The sequence below is a fragment of the Dama dama genome, chromosome 27 (assembly GCF_033118175.1).
Source record: "Dama dama isolate Ldn47 chromosome 27, ASM3311817v1, whole genome shotgun sequence".
NCBI lineage: Eukaryota > Metazoa > Chordata > Mammalia > Artiodactyla > Cervidae > Dama > Dama dama.
Genome location: NC_083707.1, coordinates 38,924,179 through 38,939,614, shown reverse-complemented (window position 1 = coordinate 38,939,614; position 15,436 = coordinate 38,924,179). Strand labels below are relative to the sequence as shown.

Here is a 15,436-nt window from a genome sequence, read left to right as displayed (position 1 = left end):
GTTCTGCTTCTAGTTTTTTTAAGAGGGAAACTTTGGTGCAATATGGCTACATTTCTTTCATATCCTTGTGTTACTACTGTCATATTTTTACATCTCTGTTATAAATCCAACAATAGAGATGTGCATTACTTATTTTATACTGTTAGCTTTACTGCTGAAGAAAAAATATATTTACACAGTTTTTATATATTATCCTATACATTTATCTTTTCTGGCACTGTATTTCTTCTTGTGGATTTAAGTTACCATCTGGTGTAATTTCCTTTCAGCCAAAAGACTTTCTTTAGAATTTCTTTTAGGGCAGGTCTGCTAGCAGTGAGTTATCTCAGCCCTTGCTTATCTGTGAGTATCTTTTCTACATCTTCATGTCTGAAGGGAAATCCTGCTGGAAAATCCTGCTGGATATAAGATTCTCCGTTGGGTTTTTTGTCCCCAACATTCTAAATACGTCCTCCTCCTCCTGAGCTCTCTGTGATATGTCATTTCTTTTTTCTTGTGTCTTTCACGATTTTATCTTTATGTTAGCATTTCAGCCATTTGTCCATGATGTTCCTAGATGTAGCTCTTTTTGTTTATTGGAATTCTTTAGGCTTTTTGTGGACTAAGTTTGTCATCAAGTTTGGAAATTTTTTGGCCATTATTTCTTCAAAAATAGTGTCTTCCTTTTTCTCTCTCATCTCCTTCTGGGACCCTGATTTGCACATCTGTTACTGTTCTTGTTGGTAGGCTCTAGGTGTCTGTTCATTCCCTGTTCTTTTATTTCTGTTTTTAATTTTGTAAGATTTCTATTGATCCCCTGTTTAAATGTTTACTTTCTTATGCCAATTCAGACATGCTTTTGAGTTCTTTGTGACTTTTTGTTTGCAGCTACTGTATTTTTTAACTCTACAACTTTTCATTTTCTTTACAATTTCTCTTGTATTCTCTAGTTAAAATCTCATCGTCATCATACTTTAATTCTTTTAATTTGGCTTCTTTAGTTCCTTGAATATATTTATAAGAGCTACTTTGCAGTCTCTTTGTTCTAAATTCTACATCTAGACTCAGTTCTGTTTTATGCCCTTTTCCTGTCGCTCAGTCATGTCAAACTGCGAACCCAGGGACTGTAACCTGCCAGGCTCCTCTGTCCATGGGGATTCTCCAGGCAGGAATACTGCAGTGGGTTGCCATGCCCTCCTCCAGGGGATCTTCCCAACTCAGGGATCGAACCCAGGTCTCCCACATCGCAGGCAGATTCTTCTTCATGTGAGAAACCAGGGAAGCCCAAGAATACTGGGGTGGGTTAGCCTATCCCTTCTCCAGGGGAACTTCCCTACCCAGAAATCAAACCGGGGTTCCTGCATTGGCAGGAAGATTCTTTACCAGCTGAGCTACCGGGGAAGCCCTTTTCCTGACTACAGATTGCAATTTCCTGTTCTTTGCATGTCTCAAGGCTCTTGCTGAAAACTGGACAGTTTAGATAATATAGCGACCTCAGATTCCACCCCCACATCCCGGTTTTACTGCTTTTCTCTTTGTTTGCTCACTTTGTGTCTCTGTGCCACATTTTGTCTCCCACAATTTCAGACCTTTTCATTGTTGTTACATTTGTTCTGATGATCTGTGATCAGTGATCTCTGATGTTACTATTGCAGAAAAGATTTATAACTTGCTGAAGGTTCAGATGGTGATTAGCATTTTTTAGCAATGAAGTATTTTTAATTGGACATGTACATTATTTTGCTAGACACAGTGTCGTTGCATGCTTCATACTCTACAATGTAGTATAAATGTAACTTTCATAAACTCCAGGAAACCAAAAAATGTGCATGACTTGCTCTGTTGGATTATTTGCCTTATTGCAGTGACCTGGAAGCAGGCCTGTTATATCTCTGCGATGTGTCTGTATAAATAAAGTATATTATACATATACAGTTTCAAGATTTCTACATTTTTAAGACACAGAATACTTTTCAGTCTGAAAATAATGCTTTCTCTAAGCCAAATTTGCTCATCATAAAAAAAAAAAAAAAAAAAAAAAACAACCAAAGGCCACAGAAAGCCTTTTACAACGAGCAGGGATAGCCTTGTGATGGGAGACAAGGACCTTGCTAATGTTGGTTGCTGCCTCTTGAGGACCTGGAGGAGGCTGGGCTGGGGTGGTTTGGTTTGTTGTGGCGCTCCCTTTTGGTGATGCTTATAATGACTTAAGAGAACAGATGTGGACACTTCATGTCACATCTGGAGAACATGTCAACTGGAGAAAGGTGTTGCACACAGCCTTATGATTTGCTGCCCTATGTTCTGGGGAAGCTTTCATTGATCCAGGGCAGACCTCAGGACCCAGAAAGAGGAAAAGAACAAGACAATATAAAGCAAAACAAAATAGGAGAGAAGCAGCCCAGGGTTCTGAATGTCGTAAAAACCAGAGAGCTTCAGCGTGTGTCAGTTTGTATTTTAAATGCAGTAAATCCTTGACATCATTTAAAACAGGAGAGTTTTCTAAGAAACAGAATTGTTACCCAGATGCTTGCTTGCTTGCCCTTGGTCCCTGGACTTTATAGGTAGCCTTTTGGCCTGCGTTTCTGCTTGGAAGACTCTTTGGCGTAAAGGAGCAGCTGTAATTCTGGGTTGATCGTCCTCATAATCACAGAGGACAGTAGTGTTTAATTGTGCTGAGGGCTCAAAAAGTCAAAATAGATCTCTCTTCTCTAGGGATTTGCAATCACTCATGCAAAGGTAATGGTGAGTCACACTCTGAGAATCATCGATGAAGAAGCATTAAATCAGATAAGAATTAAGGCTTAGACATTTCCTGCAAAATACTGTCATCACTGTCTGTCTGAAGAGAAGAGCATGTACAGATTGAATGGTGGTGGCTGGTGGAGGGAATGCTGGCTTTTCTTCATTCGGATGGAAACACTTACGGGAAAGACAGGGCTTACCAGGTGGCTCAGTGGTAAAGAATCCACCTGCCAGTGCAGGAGATGGCAGAGATGTGGGTTTGATCTCCTGGATCCCCTGGAGATTCTCCCCTTGGGAAGATTCCCTGGAGATGGCAACCCACTCCAGTATTTTTCTCTGGAAAATTCCACGGACAGAAGAGCCTAGTGGGCTACAGTCCATGGGGTCACAAAGAGTCGAACACGATGGAGCAAACACGCGAGCAAGCAAGATGGGAAAGACAAGATGACAGGTGTGGGTAAGTGGATGAGAGATTTTTTTGGCTGCTAGGACCGGAAGGACATGTCAGGCATCCAGGGCTACTTTATAAAACAGCAATCAGAGGACATTCATCTTTGTTGAAGGAAAGCCATGCCATGGCCTGTGCATTTCTGTGTCCTTAGAGCAGGTGGAACTGTGACTTTTGCTCAGCAGGTGTGAGTAAATGTCATTAGCTTGATCAATAGAACTTTAAAAAGACAGAGGATGTCTTTCCAAGCCACGGTGAGAGAAAGCAGTGCTGTGAGACTGCTGGCTTTGCACAAACATGAGGAGCTGGGGAGAGACAGAGCTTTGGGACCTTTTTTTCTCCAAAGGCTGTTATTCTTGTCACGTATAATAAAATGGACCTGCCATGTGATGGATACGTTACCAAATGCATGTGTGTGCCCAGTACACAGTGAGGCCAAAGACACTGAAACACCAAGGTTTGGGGGAAAGAAAGGTTTATTGCAAGGCCATACAAGGAGATGGGTGGCTCACACCCCAAACCCCAAACTCCTTGAAGCAGCAAAGCATTTTTAAAGGCCAAGAGGGGGAGAAGGTGTGGTTGGTTGTTGCAAACTTCTTGGTGCTGGAATCCCTTGTTCTTGCCACTGCCCTCCTAGGTTAGGTCATGATGTGCCTGTCAACCTCCAGCCAGGCACATGTTATTCTCTATTCTGCAACTTTTTGTCTCTTCAGGAATGGAAAAGTGTTATACCTTTAAAGGTGAGAGTCTTGAGAATGGGCTATCTTGAATATTTCAAGCAATTAGACTACATTTTTTTTTGATTGGAGGATAATTGCTTTACAATTCTGTGCTGATTTCTGCCAAATATCAGTGTGAATCAACAATATATATATGTCCCCTCACTCTTGGACATCCCTCCCACCCCATCCCACCCCTCTAGGTTGTTACAGAGCACTGGATTTGAGCTCCCTATTACTTAAAAAGTAATAGAATATAAAGGTTAAAGTAAAAGAAACAGATCCAGTGTGGAGTCAGGTTTGTTTGTCCCTATTATAGATAGAATCTAGATGCCTGATACAGTTCCTTCCTTCGAGATTGCATGAAAGAACAAAGTTGGGGAAGAAAGAAATTTGGCAAGAAATAGGGAGGTATGTCCTTGTTTTGATGAAGTTGACAGATGCCTCTGAATGATTAAGTCTGTGGTTTTCCAGAAACTTTTCCAGAAACACTACTGTATTTTTCTTCAGTGAGGATCTTACTCTATGGCTCATTTCAGTAACTCATAGTTTTATTCCACATTTGTAAATTTAAGTTTGGTCAGGTAGCCTGTGTGATTCCTATGGTAGAACTACATGTCACCTATAACAGATGGAAAAGATGCATCTAAATGCTGCAAATATGCAAAAACCTCCAACTAAAGAGAGATCATTAGTCTTACATTATAGCACAATTCAAATAATGTATGAAACAAAGTAAATTTATGTCTGAAATTCATGATTCATATTTGTGCATCAAATCTAAGTTATTCATCATGAAATGCTAATATTTTGATAAGTGACTAGTTATAATACTTAGACTTTATTCAGGAGGAGTCAGAATAAACTGAAGCAGAAATGTATCATTTTAGATATTGATTTTTTTATTTTCACATATACGTAAGACATACATATATGTAGATACAAAAGTATTTTCTTTTTCTGTCTGTGTGTTTCTTTTAAAGTTAGAAATGAAAATCTGTTTGCCTTAGGGAGGGAACTAAGAACTTAGCACGTGTATTAAAATTGTTTATCTCAGCGCAACCAAGAACTTATAAATGTGACCCTGGAATAAATAAGTATGGCTATTTTTCTAAGTTCTTACAAACCAGAAAAGTCCTCCCCCAAATATGTCAGGCTTAATTTTCTGCTCCGGGGAGCACAGCTAGTAGAATAGCAAAAGCCAATGACATTTCCCACAGTGTGAGTTGCCAGCCACTAGAAGCCTGTGGCAGTGTTTAAATATACAGCAAACAAGCTAACAATTGGTTGAGAGAGGATTATGTAATTCTTCTTTAATATTTCTTTCTGTGGCGTTTGCATCACTATCAGAATCATAAAGGCAGAACTGGGGACTGTGTTTTAAGGTAGCTTTTCCTTATAGCCACAAGCCCATATCATCTTTATGCTGCTCTGCAGGTTTCTTGAGTTAGCCTCTTCATCTTTTACTAAAGTCCTAATGAAATGGACTGTATTAGGGTGTGCAGCCTTACGGGTGTCAGGGCTATGATTTCAGTGGTCGTCATTTGTGCAGAGTGGCCTATATTCATTCCAGAGTCTCCTGGGGAGCATTAATTAGTAAGATAATAACACATTGCTACCTGGGTTCTGATAAATGCTTCAGTAGTTAGATCCAGCCTGCAAATTGAAACATTGGTAATGGCTTAGGAAGAATTGAACTCAGAGAAACTGAGAAACTCTATTTTGTGAAAAAGAGTAGAAAAGCAAAAGTGTTAGTTGCTCAGTCGTGTCTGACTCTTTGAGACCCCCATGGATTGTAGCCTGCCAGGCTCCTCTGTCCATGGAATTTTCCAAGCAAGAATACTGGAAAGGGTTGCCATTTCCTTCTCTATGTGAAAAGAGTAGATCAAAAGTCAAAAGAGGACCATTGAAATATAATGGATCAAAATATTTATATGTTATGAAACTCTATCAAAGTTCTAGGGGAAATAAGATTTCCCAAATGGTCCTATGTTTAAACTGGATTTAGAAAAGGCAGAGGAACCAAAGATAAAACTGCCAACATCCGTTGGGTCATAGAAAAAGCAAGAGAATTCCAGATAAACATCAACTTCTCCTTCGTTGACTATGCTAAAGCCTTTGACTGTGGATCGCAAGAAACTGTGGAAAATTCTTAAAGATATGGGAATACCAGACCACCTAACCTGCCTCCTGAGAAATCTGTATGCAAGACAAGAAACAATCAGAAATGGAACAACAGACTGTTTCCAAATTGGGAAAGGAGTACATCAAGGCTATAGATTGTCACCCTATTTATTTAACTTATATGCAGGGTACATCATGCGAGATCTGGAATCAAGACTGCCAGGAGAAATATCAATAACCTCAGATGCAGATGACACCATCCTTATGGCAGAAAGCAAAGAGGAACTAAAGAGCCTCTTGATGAAAGTGAAAGAGGAGAGTGAAAAAGTTGGCTTAAAACTAAGCATTCAGAAAGCTAAGATCATGGCATCCAGTCCCATCATTTCATGGCAATTAGATGGGGAAACAGTGAGAGGCTTTATTTTCTTGGGTTCCAAAATCGTTGCAGATGGTGACTGCAGCCATGAAATTAAAAGACGCTTGTTTCTTGGAAGAAAACCTATGACCAACCTGGACAGCATATTAAGAAAGCAGAGAGACATTACTTTGCCGACAAAGGTCCATCTGGTCAAAGCTATGGTTTTTCCAGTGGTCATGTATGGATGTGAGAGTTGGTCCATAAAGAAGGCTAAGCACCAAAGAATTGATGCTTTTGAACTGTGTGGTGTTGGACAAGTCTCCTGAGAGTCCCTTGGACTGCAAGGAGATCAAACCAGTCAATCCTAAAGGCAATCAACTGAATATTCATTGGAAGGACTGAAGCTGAAGCTCCACTACTTTGGCCACCTGATGCGAAGAAAAGACCCTGATGCTGTGAAAGATTGAAGGCAGAAGGAGAAGGGGATGACAGAGGATGAGATGGTTGGATGGCATCACTGACTTTATGGACATGAATTTGAGTAAGCTCTGGGAGTTGGTGATGGACATGGAAGCCTGGCCTGCTGCAGTCCATGGGTCGCAGAGTTGGACACGACAGGAACTGAACTGAAATGGTCCTATGACAGTTTCTTTTTTGTTCCTGGGTCTGGCAATGACGTTTTAGGAATAGACAGTAATACCTCACTTACATGGCAATGGTGTTGAACAGAAGGGTGATAAATAAGTAAAATTTCTAGATAATGGGAACATATCCCAACTGCCAGATTGGAGTTATTGTATTATTTTGCTTTTTATACATGACTGTATGTGTTTCCCAGTTTTTTCTCTTCACAGAAGATATTGCTCATAATTGAACTTTTGCTTTTTGCCTTATGTGTTTCCCTTATGGAATTTAGAAAAAATATACATTGGTACCTGGCCATGTTCAACACACTGTATTATAGGACCTGAGTAGTGTAGAGGCTAATGGAGACCTTGAACATTTTATATGCTCTTGGTAGATGTCAGTACCTCTGTGACTAGTCCCTGCCTTTCCTATGTCAACTGTGTCTTTAGAAATATTGTAGCATTTTGTCTTCTGGGACAGAATATGAAATCTGGAAAGAAAAGAAAAGTTTATTATTTAGTTTATTAAAAGTTTATCATTCACTTTTTTAAAAGTATAACTTTCAGAGAAAAAAATCACGGAAGACTACAGTTTAAAGAAATTTCAAACAAATGAGAGTTGATGGAAATGGAAAATTCGAGAAATTTCACTATTATTGAGGGAAAATGTGATTACATTTTTTAATGTTAAGGAGAGTTTAAATATGTTTTGCATTAGTAGCTTTATATAACTGGAAGTATTTATTTAGAAAAAATGTAGTGCATTACTTTATTATGCCTCATTTTAAGTTTGTTTTTTTCTCAAACAGTCAGATTTGGTACACATAAAATATTTTTCTAAGACATCCCAGAGTACTGAACTGTTCAGCATCCAATAACATTTCTCTCAATTTTTTTTTTTTAAAAGAAATAAACACTTTGAACAGATGGAATAGTCAGCATTTACTATAAGAGACAGGATAATCTTCTCTCACTCTTAAGAGTAATGAACAGAGAGCTAAGCATCTATTTTCAGGAAAGGAGCTGGACAATAAAAAGCCATTCTTTTCCTTTTTTCTGTTACATGATGGAGAAATGGATTCTCAGAAATTAATACCTGGTTTTAATTGCATCCCTTGGAAAGCTCTGTCTGATAGGTAAAATATTTAAACTATGAAAATGAAGACAAGAGGATTCATTCAAGAAAAAAAAAAACCTTTCAATTTTTACTGATTTATTACTTACATACAATATGACACATGCATGTGCATGAATGTTAAAATGTACAGCTTAATGAAGACAAGGTGTTACTACACCCATATAACCCCTACTGATAGGAAGACAAAGAATCACCAGCTCAAAGAACTCCCTTGTTGATTGCTTAATACCTTCCAGAAGTAACCAGTATAATGCATTTTTTTTTTACTATAAATTAGCATCATTGGTTTCTTGAGTTTATATCATTGGAATGATAAGCTATGTTCTTTTGAATTTTGTAACTATGTATTATGTCTGGTTGCTGTGTGCAGTAGGCAACAGTTGTTTGTTCCTTATGGCTATAGAGCAGTCAATTTTATAAATGTGGTGTGATTTATTAAGTGATTCTGTTATTGATAGACATTTGCTTTGATGCTAAGTTTTGGCTTTTATGAATAAATCAGCTCTCATGATTCTTCTGTCCAATTTACATGTGGACCAGTCATATAAGAATTCTACTTCCTTTATATCATTTTCAACACTTGGTTTTTGTAATTTTAGTCATTTTTCTCGAAGCTGTCTTGTTTTACCTCTCATGTTAGTCTACAGTCTATTTGGAATTATTTTTTCCATTTTGGATATAGTGTGGGAGAAGTAGTCATTTTTTTTTCATTTTCAGTCAAGTCTATTTATTGGAAAAGTTGATTCGTTGTTTTCCATACTTAATGGGATGGCATCTTTGTCATAAATGAGACAGCCATATATGTGGTGAGTTCTTGACTTTGTTCTGTTTTTTATTTTTTAAATTTATTTTAATTGGAGAATAATTGCTTTACATCATTACATTGGTTTCTGCCAAATATCAGCATAAATCAGCCACGAGGATACACATGTTCCCTCCCTGTTGAATCTCCCTCCCACCTTCCACCCCATCGCACTCCTCTAGGTTGTCACAAAGCCCAGATTGAGCTCCCTGTGTTCTATGGCAACTTCCCATTAACTATTATTCATACAGTTATGTATGTATGTGAATCCTGTTCTCTTAATTAGTTCCACACTCTCCTGCCCCTGCTGTGTGTAAGTCCATTCTCTATGTCTGAGCCTCTATTGCTGCCCTCCAGGTAGGTTCATCAGTACCATTTGTCTAGATTCTGTATGTATGCATTAATATATGATATTTATTTTTCCCTATCTTACTTCACTCTCTGTAACAGGCTCTATGTTCATCCACCTCGCTAAAACTGACTCAAGTTTGTTCCTTTTAATAGCTGAGTAACATTCCATTGTGTACATGTACCACAACTTCTTTATCCATTCATCTGTCAGTGGAAATAGGTTGCTTCCATGTCCTAGCTATTGTAAATAGTGCTTCAGTGAACATTGGGGTACATGTGTCTTTTTCAGTTATCATTTTCTCAGGGTGTATGTTCCATAGTGAGATTGTTGGGTCATATGGTAGTTTTATTCCTGTTTTTTTCCTAAAGAAATCATCATACTGTTCTCCATCAGTTCAGTCCAGTCGCTCAGTCATGTCCAACTCTTTGCGACGCCATGGACTGTAGCATGCCAGGCTTCCCTGTCCTTCACCAGCTCCCAAAGCTTGCTCAAACTCATGTCCATCGGGTCAGTGATGCCATTCGGCCATCTCATCCTCTTTCGTCCCCTTATCTTCCTGCCTTCAATCTTTCCCAGCCTCAGGGTCTTTTCTAACGAGTCAATTCTTCACATCAGGTGGCCAAAGTATTGGGATTTCAGCTTCAACATCAGTCCTTCCAATGAGTATTCAGGACTGATTTCCTTTAGGATGGACTGGTTGGATCTCCTTGCAGTCCAAGGAACTCTCAAGAGTCTTCTCCAGCACCACAGTTCAAAAGCATCAATTCTTCGGCGCTCAGCTTTCTTTATAGTCCCAACTGTCACATTCTTACATGACTACTGGAAAAACCATAGCTTTGACTAGATGGACCTTCTCTATAGTGTCTATATCAGTTTATATCCCTACCAACAGTGCAAGAGGGTTCCCTTTTCTCCACATCCTTTCTAGCTGTTCTGTTTTATAAGTTACTAATGGTAAAGCTATTTCTAACACCCTTTTATTTACTGTAGAGATGTGGTATTGCTCAATTTCATTGTCCTTCATTGTCTTATGAAGAGTTTAAAAAAACAAATTTTGGCATAGTTGGGTTTTTTTCATTGTATATCTTACTTCTACTCAATTGTTTTCCTATTCATTTTTATTCATTTCTTTCACCTATTATATTTGAATTTAGTTTGGTATTCATTTCCCAAGTACTTTTGAAATGTTTTTAAACTTTCATTTTGAAGTAAGTTGAGTTACAAAATGTTTGCAAAAGTAGGACAAAGAGATTGTATAAACTCATCACCTAGCTTCACTACATGTTGACATCTTATGTAACTGTAGTACAATTAAAAAATCATGAAATTAATATTAGCTATAAAAATTGGTACCATTTATAAGCCTTCTTTAAATTTTTCCAGTTGTGCCACAAATGTCTTTTTCCTATTTCAGGATCAAATCTAGGATGACATATTGTATTTAGCTGTCATGTCTCTTTATTCTTTGACTTGAAGAACTTCTCTAGACTTTGTCTATCTTTATGACCTTGACATTTCTGAAGAGTGGGGGCTAGTTAATTTGAGGATTGTTGTTCAATTTGGATTTGTCTGATGTTTCTTCATGATGAAATTTAGATTACTCATTTTTGGCAAGAATACCCCAGAAGTGATGGTGTGACCTCAGTGAGTCAAATAAGGAGGTAAACGATGTTGACATGCCTTATTCCTGGTGGTGATAAGTTTGATCACTTTAACTGAGGCGGAGTTTATCAGTTTTCTGCACTATAAATTTACATTTTTTCCCCTTTGTAGTTCGTAAGTATCTTGTGGGGAGATAGTTTGAAATATACAGGTATCCTGTTTTCTCATGTATCTTTCCGCCAATTTTAGCCTCCATCCCTGACTCATGGCGCTGTAAGAGTTGTTATGGTGGTGGTTGTGAGAGGTTGATTTTTCTATTTGCATCATTCCTTCTGTATTTACTAGTTTGAATTCTACTCTGAGAGTGAGCTATCTCATTCTTATTTGTTCAGTCACTTACGTGGAGTATGAACTCAAGGATGTTTGTTATTCCTTGAGATAAAGTTCATTATTATCATCTGGCCATCAGGAGCACCTTCAGGCTGGCTCCTGCTCCCTTTTGATCTGCCGTCACAATCTGAGCACCGTGCTGACTTTCTGGCCCCATAGGATCTTGAGGACTAATCTTGTCCCATTCCCTTGTCATGCTCATCTCTGACGCATTCCTGAGATCAGCCTTCCTCCCAGGATTTTGGGTTCCTTTTATTGAAGAAGGATACTTGGAAACCAAGTTCTGGGTTCTTGGTGTGTTCAATGAATTTTCACAATTGCTTCTAGGATTTCTCTCCCCTGACAGAAATAGGAGATAGTTGTATATATATAAATGCACATGTGCGCATACACATGTCTATGTCTGTTTTATATCTATTTGTGTGTATATACACACACACATAATGATGAGTTCATATTGATTCATTCTGATTCTAATCCATCATCACAGAGTTCATTCTAGACAATTTCTGTTTCTAGTAGCTCTTGTTTTTAACACCAAGGAACTTTATGTTCATTATCATCAATGTAGTTATTAACTCAGTCTGGAAATGTACATAAAGTAGTTTCACAATTGCAATTTTATACCTCTGTGAAAAGCCAAATCTTTAACTAGAGTGCAGTATGCGTACAGTTCTTTTTGTCTTCAGCTTTAATGTATACAATCAGAACACTGTTTCTGAAGTTTATTTAGGTTAGTTCTGTTGTTTCCCATCTTTTTCATTATGGTTATGTTACTTATTTATAATGCAGTGTCTATGGAAGGTGTTAATTTATGAATATTGTCATCTTCTATGGCCTTACCAAATTCTTTTATTGTTTGAGGTACTGTTTATATTGATTCCTCAGTATTTTCCAGGTATCACATCAACTAGTAGAAATAGTTTTACCACTTATTATTCTTGATTTATTTCATCTGATTGCATTTGCTAATACTAATAATAAAGTGAAAAATAGTAGAGCTACTGGACCTCCTCCAGAAAATATAAAATGTAAATATAAAATATTTACAAACTATTAAAACTTTGATTTATGTTCTATTAAAATAAGATTTAGTATTATTATACCTAGAAAAAAAGGAAACCATAGAAAAATAGTCCAGAAGAAAATGCACCATATTATTAGCAATGACTATGATGATGTAGTTAAATATTTTTATAAATATTTGTGTTAACTATCTTTTATTCTCTGCAGATCTGTAATGAAGATACTAATTTTATAATAAAAACATAGTTTTTATCAATTTGACTTTAGTACACAGTCATCATTGTTCTGTAAATATGACTGTAAGCAATTTGAAAAGTTGCCTTTCATCTTTTCATGATGGTAAATTCCACCATGAATCAGATCCTCCATTATAGAGAGGGAGAGAAATTTCTTTGAATGTTGTTTAAATGTGTTTGTTTCATGTGCTGAAACTTACTAATTTGTTTCTGAATCAGTCTATCTCCTAAAACTGAGTAAATTTGAGATGCATTTATAAAAATAGCATTTTATATTAAATAGTTGAATTTGCCATATTGTTTGCTTTTCTGTGGAGGCATCAAACTATAACAGACAGCCCCTCCAATACGAAAGCATTCAGATGCAACAAGAATGTTGAAGAGCATCAGATCTGGTTTAAGTGCCAGTGCTACTACTTTGTTGTCTAACTTCATAATATTGCTAATCCCCCAAATCTCAGTCTCCTTATTTATAAAATAAAAGGAGTAACATCTGTTTTGAGGATGAAATGATGTCATTTCTATAAAGCACCAACCAAGTGCTTTATATTATGTGCTCAGTAAATGGACGATAATCTTCCTAACTTTTAACCAAGAACAGGAAAAAAAAAGAGGAGGAGTAAAATGCCTGCTTTTCATGGATCACTGTTAAAAGCATTTTATTTGTATTAATTTCATGATTCTTTTTGTAGCCGTGGAGGGCACACGTAGCTTCTTGAAAAGATAGGATGGGTGGCTGGGCTGTGACATGAAGTTTGTTCCTCTGACCTGAAGACCATGCTCTTGATGTCTAGATGAGCCTGCCTCTGAGCTGTGAGTGTAAAGAGGAGAGTAAGGCTGCTACTCATGTGTGTAAATAATGTTGGAAACTCGATTAACAGATTTGCACTTCTTGTGTTGCAGGTGAATGGTGCTGTTGAGCGCCTTCTGTGAGGACCACTCACACCTGTTCTGGGGAACACTTTCTCCAAAGGATCAGCAAGCATCCAGTTCAATTCCAGATTCATGGGGTTGCTGCAGACCGGATACTGCTTGTCTCACTAAGACAAGGTAAGAGTTTAAATATTTACTTCCTCTTGAGGATGATTTTTGATGTCATGACCTCTTCTGAAATATTTCTGCCTTGATATCAGTCGGAAAGTTACAATAACTAAATAGACCCATGGCGGAGGGAAAATATAGGCTACTATAAAAAGACTTTGATATATTGATTGCTATATTTATTAGATAAGCGTGTGCTGATATGTTTGAAGATTTTTTTATTACTTAATGTAAAGTATAATGTGTTAACATTATTGCAAGGGGAATTTCATGACAAGCATTCTTCTTTTAAAATATAACTGCAGTTTGATTTTATGAAACCTGTAATTGCTACAAACTATGCTGTTTCTACTGCTATAAAAACAGTAATGAAATTGGAGAGGCTATCTCTTGGAAATTGGTTGTGATGAAAATATACCTAATATGATTATCTTTATGCAAATTCTACCCTGACAGTGAGCTTTCCTTACCCGTACTTCTAGTGCATGTAACTTTTCTGCTGCATACCTTTTTCTGAAAGGTTAAAACTTTCTGTTCCAATGTACTTTTAAATTGCCGGTCAGTCCATTTGGGGTTAATCATTGAAACAGAATTGAGGCTGGGAAAAGGTAGTAAAATCGAATTGAGTGGCAGTGTTGGAATAGTTACTGCTGGGATTGTTTGGGGAGATGAAGAGAAGAGCAAGATTGCTCTGTATCACTTAGAAAGATGGTCCAGTGGCCAGTACCTGGGCAGAAAAGAAGGGATGGAATAGATATTTTGGTCATGATGTGAAGTTATCTTGGGTGGATGGATGTTGAGAAATAAAGGTTATTGAAATGTTTTCCTTCTCAAGTATATGACTTATTCTGCATCTTAGGTATCTGAGATTCAAGGTGAGTCAGTACTTCTGAAAATGAAATAGACATTTTCATGGACTAGACCTCATGGAATGCATATTCATGTACAATGTGTAACAGTTTTTCAAGTATTTCATATACAATGTAGGGGAAGGGGTGTCATAAAGATATCCTAGTGAGCATAGCCTGGGAGATGAAAATTAGGAAGCCTGAAAGTGTGAAAATGCCCCTGGTCATAGCATGGTGGCTGATTACATGGGCCATAGGGGCACAGATCAGTTTTTCTGGCTTGCGTCCTGATACTGCCACCTTTTGGCAACAACTCCCGTGGTAGTGCTGCTACTGCTTTAGATCTTCCCTGTGGCTCAGATGGTAAAGAATCTGCCAGCAATGCAGGAGACTTGGGTTCGATCCCTGGATCAGGAAGATCCCTTGGAGAAGGAAATGGCAATCCACTCCAGTATTCTTGCTTGGAGAATCCCATGGATGGAAGAGCCTGGGAGGCTATACTTCATGGGGTTGCAAAGAGTCGGATACAGCTGAGTGACTAACACTGTGGCTACAACTGCTGCTGATCTTATTATCGTTTTCTCTGTGAGGACTTAAGTTTCTCATCTGTAAACCTGCCTAGTGTGTTGATTTTCCCTTAATTTCACCTGGCCAGCCCAGTTGGAAAGACATTACTGTATTTTTCAAGAGGAGATGGTTGGCTGTCATGTATCATATTTCTCAAGATCATTGGTATTTTAAGTTTTATGATATAAAATATACTACTTTCTAGCATCTAATACAGGGTAAATTGTCTAACTTTTCTAAATAGTCTTATCTTTGAAATGGGAACAGAATATCTGACACTTTTTGTGCAGAATAAATATGTAAGTTACAGTGCATGACACAGAAGTACTCAATACATGTGGTTACCATGACTATTACTACGCTTACTGTACCTCTTCTTAATCACATACTTGTTTACTCCTGATGTGATTGTGATGTCAGTATTTAATTTGTGGA

At 37.7% G+C, this 15,436-nt stretch overlaps 1 protein-coding gene across 1 annotated transcript in view; it reads left to right on the top strand.

Moving 5' to 3' along the window:
• DLGAP1 (DLG associated protein 1) overlaps nt 1–15,436 on the top strand; it is a 754,315-nt gene that overhangs the window by 89,891 nt on the left and 648,988 nt on the right. The window contains exon 2 of the mRNA XM_061130894.1: nt 13,449–13,595. The gene's annotated coding sequence lies outside the window, so the exon portion shown is untranslated. The remainder of the gene's footprint in view (nt 1–13,448; nt 13,596–15,436) is intronic.